Below are 21,163 nucleotides of genomic sequence, written 5' to 3'. Positions count from 1 at the left end.
TGGGGAGGAGACAAGGACTATGGCACAGGTGTCCTGAGCAAATAGCTGGTTTAGGGCTGCTGTTTGCCAAGATCTCTTGGCTTCTTGTTTTCCGGATCAATCAGCCTAGCACGATGCTTGGCACATAATAAACATTTAGCAAATATCTGTTGAGTTAAAAAAAAGAAATGAATGAATGGTCCCATCTTCCAGCAAAAGAGGAAGAGACTGCTGTAAGGGTGCAAGCCATGTTCAACACATGTTTATTGTGCCCTTCTGAACTAGGGCCACAAATTAGCTCACCCAGTTTCTGCAACTGGACATTTCCACCTTCCATGTGGGATGTGTCCTAGGATTGCTTAAGTATGTGTTTGTGTATGTGTGTAATAAGGGGAGTTTCTTTGCAAGTTGTGAATCTTATTGTTTATTTGAAAGCTGGACACACATTGTACTGTATTGGAGAGCCTTGAAGAGGGGTATGTGTTTGCCTGGAACAGAACTAGGATGAGTGTTGAGAGGAACGTTCTTTCCCCTCTCTTCATGTTTCCATACAGAGGGAGTTTGATTAGGGTAATACTCTTGGCTTCTCTCTGTCCCTTCCTCTCTTTTCCCTAGTGGTTTAACAATTTAATGAGCTTGGGAAAAGGCACTGAGGGTACCTGGCTCAGTTTCTCCCTGACTCTCAGAATCTGTCTGCCTCCAGAGAGTATAGGTTATCATCAGCTTTCCGCTGGGCACTCGGCTTTGTGGAGCAGGCTCCACAGTGACTCATCCTGGAGGCAGGGTTCGGAAGCCACTCTTACTGTGTACCTAAGTCACACTTCCTGGACCAGGTATAGTATTACTAAATTCATGGAAGAGGAATGGTATTTGTTTCACACTCTCTCCAACACTGTGCTCCCAGCAAAAGAGCGGAAGTCGCTTCCATGACCTGTCCCCTGTCCCCTGCCCTGATTCCCTGGGTATTGGTTTTATGGCTCCCTTACAGCCTGAGTTCCTGTTTGCATTAGCTTGGGCGGCCATAACAAAATACTGGGGAGCGTAACAACAGAAATGCATTTTCTCACAGCTCTGGAGTCATTGGGCTTGGTTTCTGGTAAGGCCTCTCTTCCCGGCTTGCAGACAGCCATCTTCTTGCTGGGTCCTCCGGACATGGCCTGTTTTCTGTGCACAGGCAGACAGACAGAAAGGTCACCAGGAGCTCTTCCTTTTCTTATTGGACCCCAGTTCTATGGAATCAGGGCCCCACCCTTATGACTTCACTTAACCTTAATTAATTCCTGAAAGTCTGTATCTCCAAATATATTCATATTGGGGGTTAGGATTTCAATACATGGATCTTGGTGGTGGTGGTGGGAAATGTAACAGTCCATAACACTGTTCTTTTAAAGGGCTCTCCCATCTTCTTTCGTGATTAGGACATAGTTATATAGACTATATATAAATGTGAGAATTACTGGATTGTAATTTCAAACTGGTTTTAAGAACCATGAGCCCGGCGCTCAATAATTGCTGTTTGATGCCTTCAGGAATGTGATCCTTAGGTTTTGTGTAATATTGGTGTCAGTTGACTTTGGGCATAACACCAAGGGTCATGGATGATATGTCGGCCCTTTGGAGGATAGTATCGGCTGCACCCAGGTGCATCTGAGGAATTTTCCGATGCTGACTGGCGGGTGCTGTTTGTTATGTCGCAAAAGTCCTCCAAGACCGAATGGTTTAAAGCTGGGGGCAAAAATCACCTTTAGAAGATTGTTCCTGTCTTATTCCCATGTCATTCCTGAAAAGTTCATGTGGCTCATTATGGGTTGTTGTGGTGACAAAAGGGGTGAGTTTCTGAATTGGGAAAAATACTAGTATGTGGAAGGAAGGGCTTAAATATTTAAAACTATAAAATGTCATCAAAGTTATTCTGATCTGGGCTTTAGAAGTCACCCCGTCTTCTCTCATGATATTGGCAGGCAATGCAATGTGGATACAGCTCCAGAGAATTTGCTAGCCTCTCTGGGCAGCATCCTCTCTGTTGGAAGGCCACAGCCTTGGAATGGGAGCTCCAATGCTGGTCACAGACAGCCCATGTCTTGGGACACAGCTTTAAGGGAGGTCTCAGTGGTGCCAGGTGACAGAAGCGAGAGGCTGTGGAGCAGGCAGAACTTCGTTCCAATTCTGCCTCTGCTGTTGTAACTTTCAGCACATAACTTCACCTCTCCGAGCTTCTCTGAGCTGCTGTTTTCTGTTCTGTAAAATGGGAATAACACCACAGAATACCGTTATCAGGATCAAACAGGATGGCGTACTTAGGTGTGCACCATGCCTTGTTGACATTAACGTGTGAGATCCTTTCTCTCAGACCAACCTGATTGCGTTGGGAACTACAAGGCTTGGTGCCCACTTGTTAATGATGTTCATTTTCTCCATAAGACCTACTCTGACCTCCAGAACCCTGTGGAAGGTCTCTTCCAGACTCTCCACCTTATCACCTGCCAGGCGCATATCCTGTTTGCTGAGTGAGCTTTCTGTCGGAATCTGCATTTTACTTCCTCAGCTAGACTGGCCTCTCTTTCATATCTGGTTTATGTTTCATTTTCGAATCCTAGCACAATGCCTCTTTGCACATAGCACTGCTCAAAAAATAGGGATTGGCTGATATTTCGCCTACTTTTGTCTCCTCAACATTGCCCCAGGGTCATGAGCTGAACTCAGACTACTACATAAGGCGTTACTACAAAGTAACCACATGTTTATTCCTTTATCTGTTTATCTAGCAGCCCAACCATGACTCACACATCCAAATGAGGCTGCTGCCTTATAAGGAGGCACTTTGAAGGCTATTATTCCAAGGAGCCTGCCACCTCCCGAAGCATTTTTAGAGCTCCTGCTTTGAATCACTACCAGTGTCAAGATGGTGAATCCTCACACCTCCTGGGAGCAGTTATTTTTGGAAACAATGAAAGTCAGGTTGGCCAAGTTTGGTTAAGTATGGTCCTTCAGGGGGTGGGTGGGTGTGGAGAAGGAGGCAACCTGGGCATTTCTAATGTGTCAAGCACTTTGCATTCACTCTTATTTTATTCTCAATAACATTTCTGTGAGGCAGGTGTTATTATTACCTCCATTTTACAGACAAGGAGTCTGAGGCATAAAGTGCACATTCTCTATACAGGAATATCATGGCTTCCCCCCTCCCTGCCCCCATTACTAAGCTAGCATTAGGAGGCCAGGAAGCAGGCAGGACAGACATACTTAAGTGACCTTTCTGCACCCAGGCAGAGATGAGGAACAGGGGCGTCTTATCTAAAGACAACAAAGCCAAGAACAGTGACATTTGAACTGGTGGGGGCGGGGAAGTTAAGGGCAATGCAGAAACCCTGGAGGAGAGGGGAAATGGGTCCATGCAAGCACCTGTAGGGCATCTCTGGGAGAGATCAGACAAGAGGGGACAGGACTGACTGGTCCAGGACTGGGGACTCATGAGCAGGGGAAGGATGGTCACCAGAATTCCTAGCTCAAGGGATTCCCTTTGTGCCTCTCTTTTTCACTTTTTAAACATGGTGTTCATGTTTGCTGACTGAAAGAAGGGCTCGAGTTCATTGTGGAAAACTTGGAAAATACAGAGGAGTATAAAGAAGATAAAAACGATCTGTAGGTGACCCCTCCTCCCCAAGATCTCAGGCTTTGGTAAGACACAGCCGCTGAGCCCATCAGCGCACACGAGGTTATTTATAAGCTCCTGGCTTCTCACCCACCCACTCCCCTCTCTGCTTGGGCTTGGGAGGCCTGGGGCCAGGACATTCCCTTGCAGCCTACACAGGCTGCTATATAAAGTCCTGCTCTTCTAGGGGCTGGATCAGGACGTTCCTTATCTCTTTGCAGCAGGGTTCTGATAATGCGCCCAGTTGGCTGGCACTCTGAGCCGAGTCTGGGCTCTGGCTGCTGCTACTGGGGCCTCCAGCCCCCCCATGGTTGTCTGTGCTGGTTCCCGCTGAGACTTGGCCAAAGACACTAACTGAAACCTTCAATGTAGCAAGTTGTTTGCTTGTTGCATTAAAGGGCAGTTGCCAGACAGCTGAGTTGAACTGGATGGGTTTGGCATGAGTGACGGGTGTGTCCAGCACATGCAAGATCCATGGTCAGTGTCCCCCTCCTGAAGCAGCTGTGCCTAACCCCCACTCTCCCAGCCCCCGCCCTGATTTCCCTCTCCTTCCTCTTCATTAGTGCTTGGCTCAGAATTTTCTTCTTCCATATGGCTTCTGCAGGCAAAGGCCTTCCGTGGCTGGTGGCCTGCCTGTCTCTGTTCCAGAATTCCGGGCTGGACTTCTCCCTAATCGATGGTGGACCATAGCAAACGTCCTCTCTCTGCCTGGAAAATAAGTTTTGCCAAAGGAAGTAGAACCATCTTATTGCTACAAGTTGGGGCAGAGGGGAGTCAAGAGAGACATCCTGAAAAAATGCATAGGCTTTTGCATTTGCATTTGCATAGAAGGTGGAGGAGGGACTGCAAAGTATTCCCCCAACTGAGAAGGCACTTTGAGACTGAAAACACGAAAGGAGGCCACGCCATACAGTTGATATAGACTTTTATTCAGGGTAACTTACTGATGGGGGTGGGGGGCCGGGGAATCAGGCAGATGGTGATCCAGCTGCAGAGTTATTCTCTGCGAAATCTGGACCTTAATCTACAGATTTTATAGAACGAGGGAATGTGCCGAAGGACACTGTAGTGAGACCAAAGGGTTTGCATGCACCTAATTGACATCTAACATTTAATTAGATCTCACGGCACCACCTGTGTATCAAGAAAGGGAGAGATACGTTACCTTGAGCAAACTTACAGAGGGCCAAAGCTAGCCTCCCTCCATCTCAGCCTTGGTAGGCATTTTAAGGCATGCATATTAATCTCCTAGGGGCCCTGGAACACATGGAGGGGGGGCGGGGTCAGTGAACAAGATAGAGGGTAAAGATGGGCTCAGTAGTGTTTGCTTTCCTATAGTGTTAAATCAGACACAACCAGTGTGAAATCCTAGCTCCTTCGCTTAAAAGGATGTGTGATCTTAAGCAAGTTATGTATCTCCTTTGAGGCTGAGTTTTCTCATCTTTAAGATGTAGAGTATGATATCTCTAAGGACTCCTGCAAAAATGAAATAAGAGGTCATGTATAAAACACGGGAAACATATTTTAGGTGATATTATGATAGTTATTATAATTTTTGTTAATAATATTTTTATTTATGATCATTTGGATAAGAGAGAAGTGATGGCTTCTGTTTTCCCCTTTTAATTCAACAGAGAAATTCTTGACCTTGGTTCTTAAGAAACCTGTTTAGGCAAAAAAGATACATGTTTCCATTGATATTTAAATGAGGTTTTTCAAGTTCTGAGAGAATCCTCTTTTTTTTTTACACTTTTTTTTTGAGAGAGAGGGGGAATGTGTGAGTGGGAGGGGGGGGGGTGGGGGGGGGGAGAAAGAGAGAGAGAGAGAGAGAGAGAGAGAGAGAGAGAGAGAGAGAGTCTTAACCAGGCTCCACGCTCAGCCCAGAGCCCAACATGGGGCTCGATCCCACAACCATGAGATCATGACCTGAGCCAAAAGCAACAGTCAGCCACTTAACCGAGTCATCCAGGTGCCCCCTTAGAGAATCCTTTCAAAGCAACATCTGGGCCCTGAGGAGGTCCTGGTTCACCTTTGTATTGGCCTGTGAGAATCAGTCAACTTTACACAAAAGGGAAAGTCATTGTACTTATGGCTTAGTCTAAATTTAGTAGCAAAACATTTCTGCTATAGGGGTACCTGGGTGGCTCAGTTGGTTAAGCGTCCGACTTCAGCTCAGGTCATGATCTCTCTGCTGGCGAGTTCAAGCCCTGCTTCAGGCTCTGAGCTGTCAGCACAGCTAACAAGCTGAAACCTGCTTCCGATTCTGTGTCTCCCTCTCTCTCTGCCCCTCTCCTGTTCATACTCTGTCTCTTTCTCCCAGAAATAAGTAAATGTTAAAAAAATAAAAATAAAAAAACCCACATCCCTGCTGTAAGCTACAAGGGACATCAAAATGGAATGATTACATATGAAATATCAATAGTGAAAATATAACTTATGAGAACATAAACGATACAATTAAAGCAGTGTCCAGAGAAGAATGCATAGTGAGACTTTTTGTGTCAACTTGACCTGGCCATAGGATCAGGGCCCACATAGGGCCCAGCTATTCTGTCAAACATTATTCTGAGTGTTTCCGTAGGGTGTTTGTGGATGAGATTAACATATGCATTGGCAAACTGAGCAAAGCAGATTGTTCTCCCCAGTATGGGTGGGCCCCATCCAATCTGTTGAAGGCTTGACTAGAATAAAAGGTGAAGAAAGAACTCTTTCTCTCTGACTGCCTGTCTTTGAGCTGGGACATCATCCTCTTCTGCCTTTGGACTTGTACTTGTACTAGAACTCACACCACCAGTGCTCCTGGGGCTCCAGCTTGCTGTCTGCCAGTCTTGGGACTTCTCAGTCTCTGTAATTGCGTGTGCCAAGTCCTTAGAATAAATTTCTTTTATATATTTCTTTTTATTTTTTTTAATATTTATTTATTTTTGAGAGTCAGAGAGAGACAGAGCATGAGCAGGGGAGGGGCAGAGAGAGAGGGAGACACAGAATCCGAAGCAGGCTCCAGGCTCCAAGCTATCAGCACAGAGCCCAGTGCGGGGCTCGAACTCACATACTGCGAGATCATGACCTGAGGGGAAGTCGGATGCTTAACTGACTGAGCCACCCAGGTGCCCCATAAATTTGTTTTATATTGATATAAATCAGTATCCTATTGATTCTGTTTCTCTGGAGAACCCTGACTAATACACATAGTCTAATAATAAATTAATAAAAAATTAAACAGGAATGAAAAATGAAATACGCATCCCACTGAAGTAGTTAGAAAAAAGGCCATAAACCTAAGGAAAGCAGAAGGAAGAAATTAATAAATGTTAAAGCAGAAATGAATAAATTATAAAACAAAATTTTTATAATTAATAAATTATAACAAGTAGCTAATAACTAAATTTAAAGCTAATTCTTTTTTTTTTTGAGTTTATTTATTTATTTTGTCAGAGAGAGAGAGAGAGAGAAGACACATGCACATGCTTGAGCAGGTAAGGGACGGGCGGAGGAGAGGGAGAGAATCCCAAGCAGGCTCCACGCCCAGCCCAGAGCTCCACTCGGGGCTCGATGTCATGACTGTGAGATCATGACCTGAACCAAATCAAGAGCGGGTCGCTTAACTGACTGAGCCACCCAGGCGCCCTAAAGCGAATTCTTTTAAAAAGCAGTAAGATTTATAAGATTTATAAATTGTCGGCTAGGGGTGCCTGGGTGACTCAGTCAATTGAGTGTCTAACTCTTGATCTCAGCTCAGGTCTTGATCTCAGGGTTATGAGTTCAAGCCCCGCAGTGGGCTTCATGCTGGGTGTGAAGCCTGTATAAAAAAGGAAAAAGAAGAGAATTATAAATTGTCAGATAACTTTGTCAAGAGAAAAGAAGGAAATAGCCACAAAAAAAGAAATGCTAAGGGGATAACAACCACAGAGGAATAGAATTAAAAGAAACCTTAGAGACTATATTACTCAGCTCCATGTAAATACATTTAAAAACTTGTGTTGTAAAAAAAACCTGACGTTACTCAAAGAGAGCTCTGGCCTTTCTCCTTGGCTCCTGGGAGATAAGCTCCAGGACCTTGGAATGTCCTGCCTGATAAGAATGTCTTTCTTTACTGGGACAGGGGGGCTCTCAGGCCACACGAAACAGTTTAACAATGTGATTCAGGACAGGAGCTTTGGGTTACATGTTATTCACTCTATCCCTGCTCTGCTGTAAACGTCAGCTCCATGGGCAGTCAGTCCCATCTTGTGGTCGAGCTCCAGGAGAAACTCTGGACACTCAGGTGAGCTTCCCTAGCTGTCACTACCCTGTATGGTTGCATGTGCCCGCTGGGGAGAGCAGTGCTGTCCGTGGGTCCATCAGGAAGGCTGGAGGCTCAGTGCTCAGAAGTTTCCTGGACTCTGCCTGGTGCATCTTGCCCCTCTTTCCTTGGCTGGCGTTAATCCTTTCACTGTAATGAACTGTAACGACAAGTACAACAGCTTCCGGTGAGTTCTGTGGGTCCTTCTAGCAAACTGTCAAACCTGAGGGTGGTCTTCGGAAACCCCTAAGTTTGTAAAGCCTGATATATTGGATAGTTTTCTGAAAAAAATATAATTCTCCTCAATCTGAATCAACATCGTAGTCAATGACATATTCAATGTTAGTTTTGCCTTAGTTAACCTACAAATTAAAAGAAATCGCAATAAAACAAGTAGTTCATATGGAAAAAGAAGGTGAAAAGTGAATGGGAAACTAGCCCTAGATGCTATAATGCATATTATAAAGCTACAGTAATTAAAATAGTGTAGGACATCTTGCAGTTGGAACAAAATAGGAAATCCAGAAATAGACCAAAACCTATTGGGAATTTAGTTTATGATAATGGTGGCATTTCAAATCATTGGGAAAAAAAGATGAATTATTCAATAAATAGTGTGGAGACAACTGAGTAGCCATCTGGAAAAAAATTAAGTTGGATCTATACCTCACTTCTTATATCAGGAAACATACCAGGAAAGTTCAGTGATTTAAATTTTTTCAAGTGCAGTAAGAAACTGTGGGAGATTATGAAGCAATCTAGGCCTGAGCCTGGGTGGCTGAGACGGTTAAGTGTCCGACTTCAACTCAGGTCATGATCTCATGGTTTGTGGGTTCGAGCCCCACATCGGTCTCTGTGCTGACAGCTTGGAGCCTGGGGCCCGCTTCAGATTCTGTCTCCCTCTCTCTCTGCCCCTCCCCCACTCACACTCCCTCTCTCTCAAAAATAAATAAACATTAAAAAAAGAAGTAATCTAACAACTATTTTGGAATGGGGAAGAAGTTTCAAAGTATGACATTAGATACAAAAGTCATAAGGAAAAAAATGGATAACTTCTACTGCATTAAAAATTATGTATGGAAAGCCAGCAAGCAAATTCTACAGAAGAATGCTAAACCAGGAAAAATATGGTGATACGTAATAATACATATAAAGACCTTTCACTAGTCAATAAGAAAAATGACCATATAATAAGAAAATAGGCAAAAGATACAAACAGAGAGTTCACAGAAAAGGAAACAAATGATTTTATAAAAGGATGCTTCATATTACGTGTAATAAGAGATATTATAAAATAAAACTACAGAGAAATAGCATTTACTGTTTTCCACGTACCAAATTCACAAAGATAAAAAAATTTATTTATACATTCTGCTGGTACAGGCCTGGGGAACAGAAAGTCTTATATGTTGCTTATGGGATGTTGAATCTGTGCAACATTTATGGATGGCAAAAAGTCACAAACATATATACCAGTTGGCTAATGTTCTACTTCTAGGAATTTATCCTAATCACTTTTGGACAAAATAAAGTATGTACAAAGTTATTCATTGCAGCATTGTTTGTAAGAGTAAAATATTGGAAACCACCAAAATGTCCATCCAAGAAGGATCATCTGAATAAATTATAGTGCACTGAGCCAATGGAATACTATGCAACCGTGAAATAGACCAAGGAAACTCTTTATGTACTAACAGGGGAATGAGCTACAGATCCACTAGGAAGTGAAAACGATAAAGTGTAGAACTGTTATGTGCAAAGCAGTGCATATCGTTTCCGTAAAAGAGGAAAGAAAAGAACATCCATTACAGTGAGAGCTCCTATCTGTTGTTTAAGCTCACCCCCATCCTATGAAGAAGGTACTATGATTGTGTCGTGCTCTGCAGATGGGGGTAACTGGGGTACAGAGAAGCTGCCCAAGGTCATGTACCAGTTGGTATTGGGCAGTGCTGGGTCTCAAACTCAGGCAGTCTGGCTCCAAGGTTTGTCCTCTTCCCACGTGCCATGTTTCTTTATATGGATGCATGTGCATATTTGCTTGCATATTCATAAGCGATCTCTGGTGGCTAAGGGAAAGATATGAGAGTGTATAGTGTATTTCACTGTATTCCCTTTTGTGCATTTGGCTATTGGACCATGTGGAGTATTATCTACTAATACATTTAAAACAATTACATTTCTGATTGGGAGCAGAGTTCAGGGGAGGAGATATATCGCACAGGACCCAGGTTCCCTGAGGCAGATATAAAGTTCCATCCCGGGTACCAAGAACTGAGTGTCTCTGCCTGCCATGCTGGGGAAACCACATAGCCTCAGTATGACTCGAATCCCTCTTGGGGCCTTCATAACAGTGGTGGGTGGAGGTGAGCAAGGAGATGCCCAGGTCTTGCCTATTGGAGGGCTGAACCAGCCTGCCCTGCCTCATGCTGAGTTTGGGTCCAAGATCACAGAGGTGGGCATCAGATGGGCATCAGGCTGGGCCCTCTACTTGGGTCTCTACTGTGATCTGAGGTGAGACATGTCTTCCTATATGCCCCCTACGACAGAAGTTTGCTTGATTTTTGCCTGAGGGCTATCAGCACTGTCTGGCCAGGCTTGCTTGACAACCTCAGGGCAGGGGGGATGGGGCAAGGTCTATTTTTGGTGATGCAGATGTTTCTGCACAGGAAAGTATCCTTGGGAACAGAGGTGGTGCTGTGCAGAGGCGAGCCTTCAGGGTTTCAAGTGCTTGGACCTCGCCCAGCTCTGGGTAAGTGGCCTGCATAGCTGTGCTGGGGCATCACCAGCAGCCAAAGAGGGAGGGGCTGTGGGGCTGGAGAGGCTCTTGCTTCCAACATCCGCTCACCCTGAGATTTCCTTTCTCTGCCTGTTCCTTTCCTTTTGCCTGGGCTCAGCCGGGTGCCGGGAATTGAGATGGTGTCAGGTGACAAGAGGCCACGTTCCCCGCAGCTGGCCTCCTCCTCAGGCTGTGATGAAGGGGTCAGAATACCTGCAACGGCCACACAACCACGATGACCGCAGACTCCCCAGCAACCACAATTGCAGCCACCACACCGTAGGGCCGTATGACCAACATCAGCAATCGCTACGGTAAACTGCAGCAAGCACACAAGCACACAACAGCAGTCGCAACCACACCATCTGCGCGACCACACAACACCCACACAAGCACCGTGACCTGCAGCAACCACTGCGTCAGTGGCCATTTATCAACTCTGTCTCATGTTCCGACTTGAGACCCGGAAAGGGAGGTCTGCCATGCCTCCCGAGACAGATCAGCGGAGCCCTGGGAGGCTTCTCGGACCTTTGGGTGGGAATGAGCCGGTGGGAACTTGGATCAGGTGAGTGGGGTTTATGACGTGGCCTCCTCTGTCTCTGAGGGGAGGTGTGGCCCCTTGAGGACTTCCAAGTCAACTTGGCTCTAAGCCCTAGAGGAGGGGGCATCTTTCTCACTCCCTTTCCTGAAAGACGGGGGCACCTGTCTTATTTTCCTTCCTGGGGACGCCCTGTGATGCTCAGTGCTGAACTCTGAGCATAAGTGGTACTTTCTGATTGGAGGGGATGGGACCGAGCGGCCAGCTTTCCTCTCATTACGGCGTCCTATTTCCCGTGCATCACTGGAAGGAGTGGGCCTCTGGTCATTTGAAAACCAGTCTCCGCGAGGGGGATGGAGGCAGCAAGTTCTTGACCAGAACCTGCCACGTACCATCAGCACAATCCCATAGAAAGCCTCTTTTTTTTTTTTTTAAGTTTAATTTTGAGAGAGAGAGAGACAGAAAGAGAGAGAGAGAGAGACCAGAGACAGAGCATGAGCTGGGAAGCAGCCAGAGAGAGAGGGAGACACAGAATCGGAAGCAGACTCCAGGATCCGAGCTGTCAGCACAGAGCCCCATGAGGGGCTCGAGCTCATGAGAGGTGAGATCATGCCCTGAGCCGAAGCCGGATGCTTAACTGACTGAGCCACCCAGGCTCCCGAGAGTCTCTGTTCTATACAGCCCAGCACTGGTGCTGGCTGTCCAGCTCGGTGAAAGGCGTGGTCGAGAGAGGACTGTGCACAGAGAAACTATTCAGACTCCCAAGGCAGCTGGTGCCCTGATGGAGGGAGTGCCACTGACAGCCACGGCCACAGTGCCTGGGGAGGGGCACGCTGATGCTTGGGGCTCTGAGGAAGGCTTCCCAGAGAAGGTAGAGCTTGATCCTGCTGTAAAGGAAGGGTTTCACTCACCCAACAGAGAGAAAGAGAAGGCATTCCAGGAAGGGGAACAACATGAGCAAAAGCCCAGAGGCCTTATGAAATTTGGCGGAGTCACTGAGTGGTGGGAGGTAGGAGGGCAGGAAGGAGGACGTAGGAAGGCGGAGGAGGTCAGAGGCTGGAGGGGGAGCATCTTGGGATGCGCAGTCCTGTGGGCAATGGAGACACTGAAGGTTTTTCTGAGAGATGGGCAGCAACATATACCAGGCAGCATCCCAGGATGACTTTTTAGCGGCCCTGTGTGGGCGGCTAGCGTGTTGTGCTTAAGGGTGTTCTGGGAGAAGCAAGTTAGGTGCAGTGAGAGGCTGGGACTTGGACTCAGTATCCCCAGTGGGAGTGGAAGGTAGGGTAGGAGTGGGCAGGAAGGACACGAGAGAACAGACGGGGTCTCACAGCAGCCTGGGTTCGGGCAGGGTGAGTCAAGGATGATGGCTCCAAGGGATGGCGTTTGGGCTACTGAATGGGGGGTACTCAGCTCGTGGGGAGAGACGCTGTGCTTGTGCAGCGCTGGAGGTAGGGCTGTGACCGTGGGGGGAAGTCCAGGAGGCGGCTGGCTATGCAGCCCAGAAGGAAGGAGTGATGTGGGGTGCAGTTAGGTGGCGACAGCTGGAAGAGAAGGGACCAGGGGTGAACGAGTGCCAGAGAGAGGAAAGCAGAGGGGCGGGAAGAGAACCGGGACCCAGCTGCAGGCACAGGAGAGAGTGTGAGAGTCTGAGGCCAAGGGGAGGTGAGGGGGAACCATGGCCAGAAGCCTCGGTCTGGAGAGTGAGGCTCCAGCTGCCTGGGTGCCACAGAGGCTCCCTCTCGCTTCAGTGCCTTCCCCCCGACTGCCTTCTGCTTCATGGCAAATGTCCGCTCCCTATGTGGTCACACTTGTTTACCTGTCTGTGCGGCCCACTTCCCCAGGAGCCCTGAGAAGGCTGTACCTCTGTGTCCAGTGAAGGAAAGAACTTACCTGGCAGGTGGGACAGGCCCCGAGGTCTGGGTGATATGTGTGCCCCTGGGGATGTCTGAGTGGCAGACACTTGTCAGGAAGCAGGCCGTCCCTCTTGGCCAGAATGCTCTTTCTCTCCTGGGCTGCTTGGACAGCAGCTTCCTTTTCCTAGGTACCTGCTAGGTACTGGGTGGGCATGGTGGGGCGAGTCCAGTGACAAACTGGGCACAGCCACCTCATGGTTCTTTTCGGTTTCTCCTTCCTGCTAGGGGCCCAAGATGAAATCAAGGGGGAAGAGAGAGGAAGGCGGGCAAGGCAGAGAGTTCACGTGCTGGGAGAGCCCTGAGGACCTAGATATGGCCGCAGAGGGGGGAGCAGGGGTGGGAGGAAGAAGGAATTTTCAGAAGAAGAGAGCAGGAAGTAGGTTTGAGTCAGTTTGAAGTTTGAAGTCAGTCCCGAGAGGAAGCGGGGGGACGGCAGCCTCGTGTGTGTGGGGTGGACAGCCCAAGCCCAGGCAGATAGGTGACATGGAGGGACAGGGCGGGGCCAACAGAAGAACTGCAGCCTCTGCTGAGGAGGTGGGGTTTGTACAATCAGCGGACTGGGAGTCACAAACCTGAGAGGTGACTTAGGACGAATTCCTTCTGTGAGCCGGGCGGGTGGTGGACAGAGGTCCCACCGAAAACTCAGGCATTCCCCTGGGTAGTGGCTAAGGACCTGAGCGCCCAGGACCCTGAGCTGGCAGGGATGGCATGGATGAGGGTGCATGCGGGCGGCAAGGAGCGTAGCAATGGCCAGAGGCCTGGGGCTGCTGGGGGCCTGCCTAATGAGGTGCGAGTTGGGGGAGTTGGGGACGTGTGAAGAAGGGCCAGCTCAGGATTTAGAGAACCCTGGGACAGAAGTGGGGGTGGGGAGAGGGAGAGAGGGAGCAAAGAGAGAGGGAGGGGGCAGAGGGGAGGAGGGGGAAGTGCTTTCTAGACCCCAGGGGATGAGGTTTCACAGATCATATGTCGTCTGGGTCATTTCCTTGTGAGGCCGTGCACAGGAGGAACCGAACTGTTTCCCCACACCACCCTTATTCTAGGCTGCTGGCCTTAACTCTGTCCCTGCCAAGGGAAGAGACAACTCCCCTCCTCCACTCGGGGAGATTGTTAGTTTTGCTGACAAATGCTCTATGCTTCCTCTTTTCTGATTTCAGAGAAGAGGACACTTTTCCTTAAAGGAAAGGGGAACCAGCTCCTGAAGGTGTCAGAACAGTAGCCAGTGAGGTTTGCCAAAGCCCTGGTCCTGGCGGTTGAAGAGGCTGATAAGTCCCTGTCACCACATTCAGCAAGAACATTTTCCTTCGTCTTACCCACCTCTAGGCCATTGGTTCTCAGCTCTGGTTGAACGACAGTACTTTTTTTTTTTTTTTTTTTTTAATCTTATTGCCCAGGTAGCACCTGAGATCAATGGAATGCAAATCTTGAGGGGAAGACATTGGCATCTTTGAAAGCTCCTCAGGAGATTTCTGGGTGCAGCCAGGCTTGGAGGCCTCAGTCCGAGTGTGTGGTTGTTTCCTGTAAATGCCTCTTTGTTTATAGCTTGAATACCCAGTCCAGGGGTGCCTGGGTGGCTCAGTCGGTTGAGCATCTGACTTCAGCTCAGGTCATAATCTCACGGTTTGTGAGTTCAAGCCCCACACAGGGCTTGCCACTGCACACACGGAGCCCACTTTGGATCCTCTATCCCCCTCTTTCTCTGCCCCTTCCCCACTTGTGCTCTCTTTCAAAAATAAATAAAACATCAAACAACAACAACAACAACCCCCCCCCCCCCACACACACACAAAGAAATCCAGTCCAGGCTAAAAGCTGGGCAGGTCTTCCTGATATTATAGTGTTTAAAATGGAGCAAACTCAGGGGGCCTAGAAGGAAGGTGAGTAGGGCAAAGGGGCATCGCCAGCATGAAATACTTGAGAATTAAATTGCCTCCCCCTCCTGCCTGTCAAACATCTGTTTGTTTCTGGCACAGGCCCCCTATTCTTATTCCTAAGGGTCAGTAAAACCCATCTATACCTGCCTTCTTGCTTCTTTGGCTGCCTCCCTATCTTTGTACAGACCCAGACTGTTATGCGTGTGTCTTAGTCAGCTTGAGCTGCTATAACAAAATACCACAGAGGAGGTGGCTTGAACAGTGGACATTTATTTCTGACAGCTCTGGAGTCTGAGGCCAGGGTGCCAGCATGTTTGGATTCTGGTGAGAGCCCTCTTCCTGGTTTGCAGATGGTTACCTTCTTACTATATCCTCACATGGCAGAGAGAGGAAGCACTGGGGTCTCTTCCTCTTCTGATCAGGTCACACTACTCCCATTATGGGGGCTCCAGACTCATAACTTCATCTAAACCTAATTATCCTTCCAAGGTCCCACCTCTAATACCATTGTACTGGGGATTAGGGCTTCAACATATGAATTTAGGGGGACACAAACATTTAGTCCATAGCAACATGATTATTTTGTTCTACCAGAAAGTTTTCTCATCCTTACACAGGACTTATTAATACCCAGTTCATTTCCTGACTTTGAGGGCTTAGAGATGTACTACTTGGGAAATTTCTAAAGTAATTCTTGGCGCAAAGCCAGAAGCAACATATCGTAGCCATTATTGTTACTGTTGTTCAGATATGTTGTGATTTTGTTGTTCCGTTCCAAATTTTTGTAATTTCCATTGTGATTTCATTCCTTACTAATTCTTTTACCTGCGACCTATGGGCCATTATTTCTTTTAATTATTGAGTGCCTGAAAAAAAAAATCTATATTTTAGCTGGGTATAGAATCCTATGTTGATTGGCATTTTTCAGCACTTTGCAAGAGTTCCATGTTTTTTGGCAACTGTTGCTGATGATGTTGCTACCATCAGATTTTCTTTCTTTTGTAGACAGTCTTATTTTTCTCAAGTATGACTTTTTCCTTTATCCTTACATGTTTTGTAGTTTCAGTATGATGTGTGGGCACCTAAATACATCATAACAAAGATACAAGTTCCTATATATCCATATCTAGAATTCTTACTGAATTCTAATGTTAATACTGGAAAACTTCAGGTATTATCTGTGTAGGTATCACTTCTCTCACATTTCTTCTATTCTTTTCTTTTAATTAATATTAGCTGTATGTTGGTGCTTGCCAGTCTACATTCTATGCCTCTTAACCACTATAATTCTACATTCTATATATCTTCACTATATATATATATATATATATATATATATAACATGTTCTCTTTTTGTGCTGCATTATGTGTGATTTCTTTAGTACTGCCTTCTAATAAATGACTCTGTATTTCATTATGACTTCTTAGTGTTTATCCAACACTACTGAGTTTACATATTTCAAAATCTATAATTTTTCATTTCAACTGTCTCCTTTTTATTACTTGCTTTTTAAAATTTTGCATATTTGTTGTTTCATAATTTGTTTTTACATATAGTTGTTAATCATTCTGTTCTATCTTTGAGGATTCTCAACAGTTCTTCATAACACTTGTTACTACTTGGCATATTATATAATTTTTAGTAATTGTCATTTCCACTAGAATGTAAGTTTCATGTAGGCAGTCAACTTTTTTTGTTGCAATTTTTTATTTAAATTCTAGTTAATTAGCACATAGTGTAATATTAGTTTCAGGAGTAGAATTTACATATAACTTACATATAATACCCAGTGCTTATCACAAGTGCCCTCTTTAATATTTATCACCCATTTAGCCCATCCCCCATGCACCTCCCTTCCGACAACCCTCAGTTTGTTCTCTATAGTTAAGAGTCTGTTTTATGGTTTGTCTCTCTTGTTTTTTTTCCCACACTATGTTCACCTGTTTCATTTCTTAAATATCACAAATGAGTAAAATCATATGGTATTTGTCTTTCTCTGACTGACTTATTTCACTTAGCATAGTACACTCCAGCTCCATCCATGTCATTGTAAATGGCAAAATTTCATTCTTCTTGATGGCTGAGTAAGACTCCATTGTATATATATACACCACGTCTTTTTTATTCATTCATCAGTCAATGGACAGTTGGACTCTTTCCATGGTTTGGCTATTGTTGATAATGCTGCTATAAACATCATGGTGCATGTGTCCCTTCAAATCAGTATTTTTGTATTCTTTGGATAAATACCTAGTAGTGCAATTGCCAGGTCATAGGGTAGTTCTATTTTCAACTTTTTGAGGAACCTCTGTACTGTTTTCCAGAGTGGCTATACCAGTTTGCATTCCTACCAACAGTTTAAGAGGGCTCCCCTTTCTCTGCATCCCTGCCAACAACTGTTGTTTCCTGTGTTGTTAATGTTAGCCATTCTGACAGGTGTGAGGTGGTATCTCATCATGGTTTTGATTTGTATTTCCTTGAAGATGAGTGATATTGGGCATTTTTCATGTGCCTGTTAGCTGTCTGTAGGTCTTCTTTGGAAAAATGTCTATTTGTGTCTTCTGCCCATTTCTTAACTGGATTATTTGCTTTTTGGCTGTTGGCTGCCTTTCTTAGTCTTTCTCTTGGGGGAGTTATTATTCGTTATTTTGATCTCTGTCATGCTCATCCCCCCCAAACTGTGGTTTTACAGTCACTTCCTCTTGGTCTTCATAGCCCCCAGCTTAGAACCAGATTTCCTAGTGTCCGTTCCACTCCGGTGTCAATGCTGTCATAATGTGGGAGTGCTGCTGATCCTGTCACTGGGCCAGGGAACCAGTTCTTCTTCATGTGGGGCTAAGAAGTTTGGTGTAAGTCTCAGCTCTGGAAGCAGTTATGCATTTTATGCCCCTGGTTCTTGGGTGTGGGATCCCCATACGGTCCCTGGTTTGGGGACACCTCCTCATGTGGTATTCCCCATCTCACCATAACAGAAAAGCTCCTCACCACCTCTGCCTGCTTCTTGCCCTGGAGACTCATGATCCCACAGCATCATCCAGCTTATAGTGCCATGTCCCTGCTGTTCTGATCTTTGGAGATGTGCATCCTTTTGAGTAAGGCTTTGACTTTAAATTTTTTGCATTTTATCTGTTATTGTTAAGTGTTTGGAGCACAGGGTGCCTCCAGGTGTGAATCTATAGTACCATTGTCCCTGCAAGTCTTTGAATTACTGCTCGCTTTGACTTCCCATTAAATCTACAATAACATCAGGCCTGCAGGGTTTACTCTTGAAAGTAAGGAAGCTGAAGTTGGAGGGTGCATTAAAGCTCATCTCACTCCACCTCATGTCACAGAGGAAACCGAGACCCAGTGACTTGCTTTTGGCCACACACTTTCTTAGTAGCACAGCCAGGAAGGTAAATCTGACTCTACTCCCTGGGGTTTGAACATCTGTCTCTGAATATGATTTCTCTCACATGGAATGGCTTTCCTGCTTTGCTGCTTTGTCTGAGCCTCATAGTTTAAGGGCCTTCCAGTGCTCTGTGGTCTCTTCTTCTTCCCAGGGCAGATGGCACTTAAGAGGGGGGGGAAAGTATCAGCTCTAATAATTACTGAATGCTTGCCTTGTAATGGTTCTGCCTGTGGGGTTTTCGCAGTTAATAGTTGGGTAAAAGCTCACATTTTTATATACGCTACTGCCCTCTTGTGGCCACAATGGGCATTAAATGTATAGTCTGAAACAGCAAGTAAAATCGCCCGAGGACCAGTCTGTCTTGAACATTTTAATGTTCTCATAGTCATAACTTCCCTGCCCTGTGTAGAAACATCAATCCAAGTCCTATTTATTTGGTGCTTTAATGCCAAATATATAAGATATATATACATACACTCAGAAGCTGTAATCGACCTCCATGGCATATAATATTCTCCAAATGAGGCTGACCATCTAGGCAGCACTGTTCAATAGAAATATAATGTAAGCCACACAGTAATTTAAAATTTTCTAGTAGGCCCATTTTTAATAAAGTAAAAAACATGTTTAATTCACTTTAATGATGTATTAATATAGCCAAAATATTATTGATGAGGGAGCATAAGGTAAGCTAATACACTGCAAATGCTCCTCCCCCCTCCCCCCCCCATCGGATAAGTATGATATTCCTCAGGCACTCCTGGCTGTTCAAGAACAAAGGAAAGGGGAAAAACCAATGGTTAACTGATAGAGATTACAGTCACACAGGACAAGAGTCTCCATCAGTTTACAAATGTCTTAGTAAATTACAAGAAAAAGGCAATCTTAACAGTGGCCTAATCTCCAAAAACCTATAGACTTAGTTTCCTGGAGCCCCAACATCAGCCTCCCCTCCACAGTGATGTGGGGAACAAAGGCGAGAAGAAAAAGGTAGGTAAAATTAAATTTCCTTATAACCTGCAGCCCATTGACAAATACTGGAGGTACACAGAGTATCACATTTCTCTAGGAATCCCCTACTGTCTTAATGTTAATGACTTATGAAACAAAACAACCGCTGGACTACAGCCAGGCCCCAGGTATCTTATGGGTCCTCTTTAGCATATGAAAGTCCTTCTGGAGGCCTCTCTTTTGCCTTTACCTCCCCCCAGCTCCATAGTATATAACCAGGCACTCTTCACAACCCTAGTGCAGCTCTTTCGGCCCATGGGTCCTGTCCCTACCCATGGTTTAGTAAAATCACCTTTTGGCCCCAAAGATGTCTCAAGAATTCTCTCTTGGCTGTCAGCTCTAGACCCCCACCGCTCTGAAACCCCATCAATGATCATTTCAACATGTAATCAATATAAAAAGACATACATTTCTTTGTACTATGTTTTTGAAATCTGGTGTGAATTTTACAATGACATCCCACCTCAGTTCAGACCAGCCACAATGCAGGTGCTCGATAGCCCCATGTGACTAGTGGCCACTGAATTGGACAGCAAAGGTCTGGGGAATGGTTTCCAAACTCTGTCACTCTGTCTGTCCCTGTTATTGCACTGATGTTTGTAGTTTCCCAAGGAACATTTTCACCAATCTGCAGCAAAATGAGAAAAATGTGAATCATATATTTTAATATATAAGGTGAATGTAATGCCTGTCTTGTGGGAGGGAATGCATGGAGATTCTCCTTCGGACTTTGTCGGTGTTAAGATGTTGGCCTTAGCAGATGACAGATTATTGATCAAGTGTTCTTATTTTGCAAATAAAACATTTGCAATTCTCTCCAGCGCCCCACGCTTCATGTGCACATTTTACTGGTGGTGTGTGTGCATTAAATCCTGGGAGCCAGCAGGCCAGGTGGCTTTTTCTTCTGGCTTAGACAACTGATGGCCACAAATGGAACTACGCTTGTGTGGGGAGACTACTGGCCACGGCTCACCACGTCATTGCTGCACCTTTCTGTCTGCCTCACAGAAGCATCAGGAAATGCAAGCGAGCGAGCGTGCAGCCAATAGAGGGGGTAGCCGTGGATTTACTCTAAAAACCACAACTCAAAGAGTAATCGTTAGCAAAACCCATTTCTTAGCAATCCTTAGTCACAAGTTACTACTCAACTGAGCTTACAGACTTTGTTGCCACACACCTGCAAGATGGCATATTGCAATTTCATGTGGTTGGTTTTTAATGCAGAGCCATGGAAGCCGATGGAATCCTGAAAGAGAAGCCACTGTTTTATCGGCAAAGTCTTTAATGTTCCCCCGAGCTTTACATCAGGCCGTGTCTGAAGGGGTGCTGGGTAGGTTTGTCTCATTGTGTACGGCTAGGGAATGGCGGTAACCAGGGCTTTCTCCTCTGTACACACGGGAGGCAGGTCTATCTGTAGTAGCTCCAGATTGCAGTCTGGCCTCTCCACCTGCTCTTCTCTGACTGGTGACCCCCGTGGCTCCCCTATCTGCCTTGCATGTCTGGGCAGGTCAACAGCCCTATCCCGGGCTTTGAGGCTGATCTTCAAGGTGCCCTTAAAAATATGCCTTCTGGCCACCTTGCTTATAAATGCAAGCCTTTAGCTCTCTCGTGTAGCAGTCACCAGGGTGCTTACTAGCAGTCATGTTTCTTTCTGACATATAACCTTTGTGCTCAGGTTGTAAGATGGAAAATAACCCTAGCAAACTGAAATTTTGTAAATCAAACAGTTTTGATTGCTCTGGGAGCTCA

The 21,163-nt window shown here is 45.8% G+C and overlaps 1 protein-coding gene across 7 annotated transcripts in view; it reads left to right on the top strand.

Annotated features, from left to right (window-relative positions):
- CACNA1E (calcium voltage-gated channel subunit alpha1 E) overlaps positions 1 to 21,163 on the top strand; it is a 654,182-nt gene that overhangs the window by 8,309 nt on the left and 624,710 nt on the right. For 3 of the 7 annotated variants that reach the window (XM_045048892.1, XM_045048894.1, XM_045048893.1), the window contains exons 3-4: positions 10,577 to 10,659; positions 10,805 to 11,251. The exons of 2 other annotated variants lie outside the window; for them this stretch is intronic. The gene's annotated coding sequence lies outside the window, so the exon portion shown is untranslated. The remainder of the gene's footprint in view (positions 1 to 10,576; positions 10,660 to 10,804; positions 11,252 to 21,163) is intronic. 2 more of the 7 variants (XM_045048897.1, XM_045048895.1) reach the window with 1 other exon arrangement.

This window comes from Felis catus, chromosome F1, assembly GCF_018350175.1.
Source record: "Felis catus isolate Fca126 chromosome F1, F.catus_Fca126_mat1.0, whole genome shotgun sequence".
NCBI classification, from domain to species: Eukaryota; Metazoa; Chordata; class Mammalia; order Carnivora; family Felidae; genus Felis; species Felis catus.
Note: the sequence above shows the minus strand (reverse complement) of the source record. Positions and strands in the feature narration are given on the sequence as shown.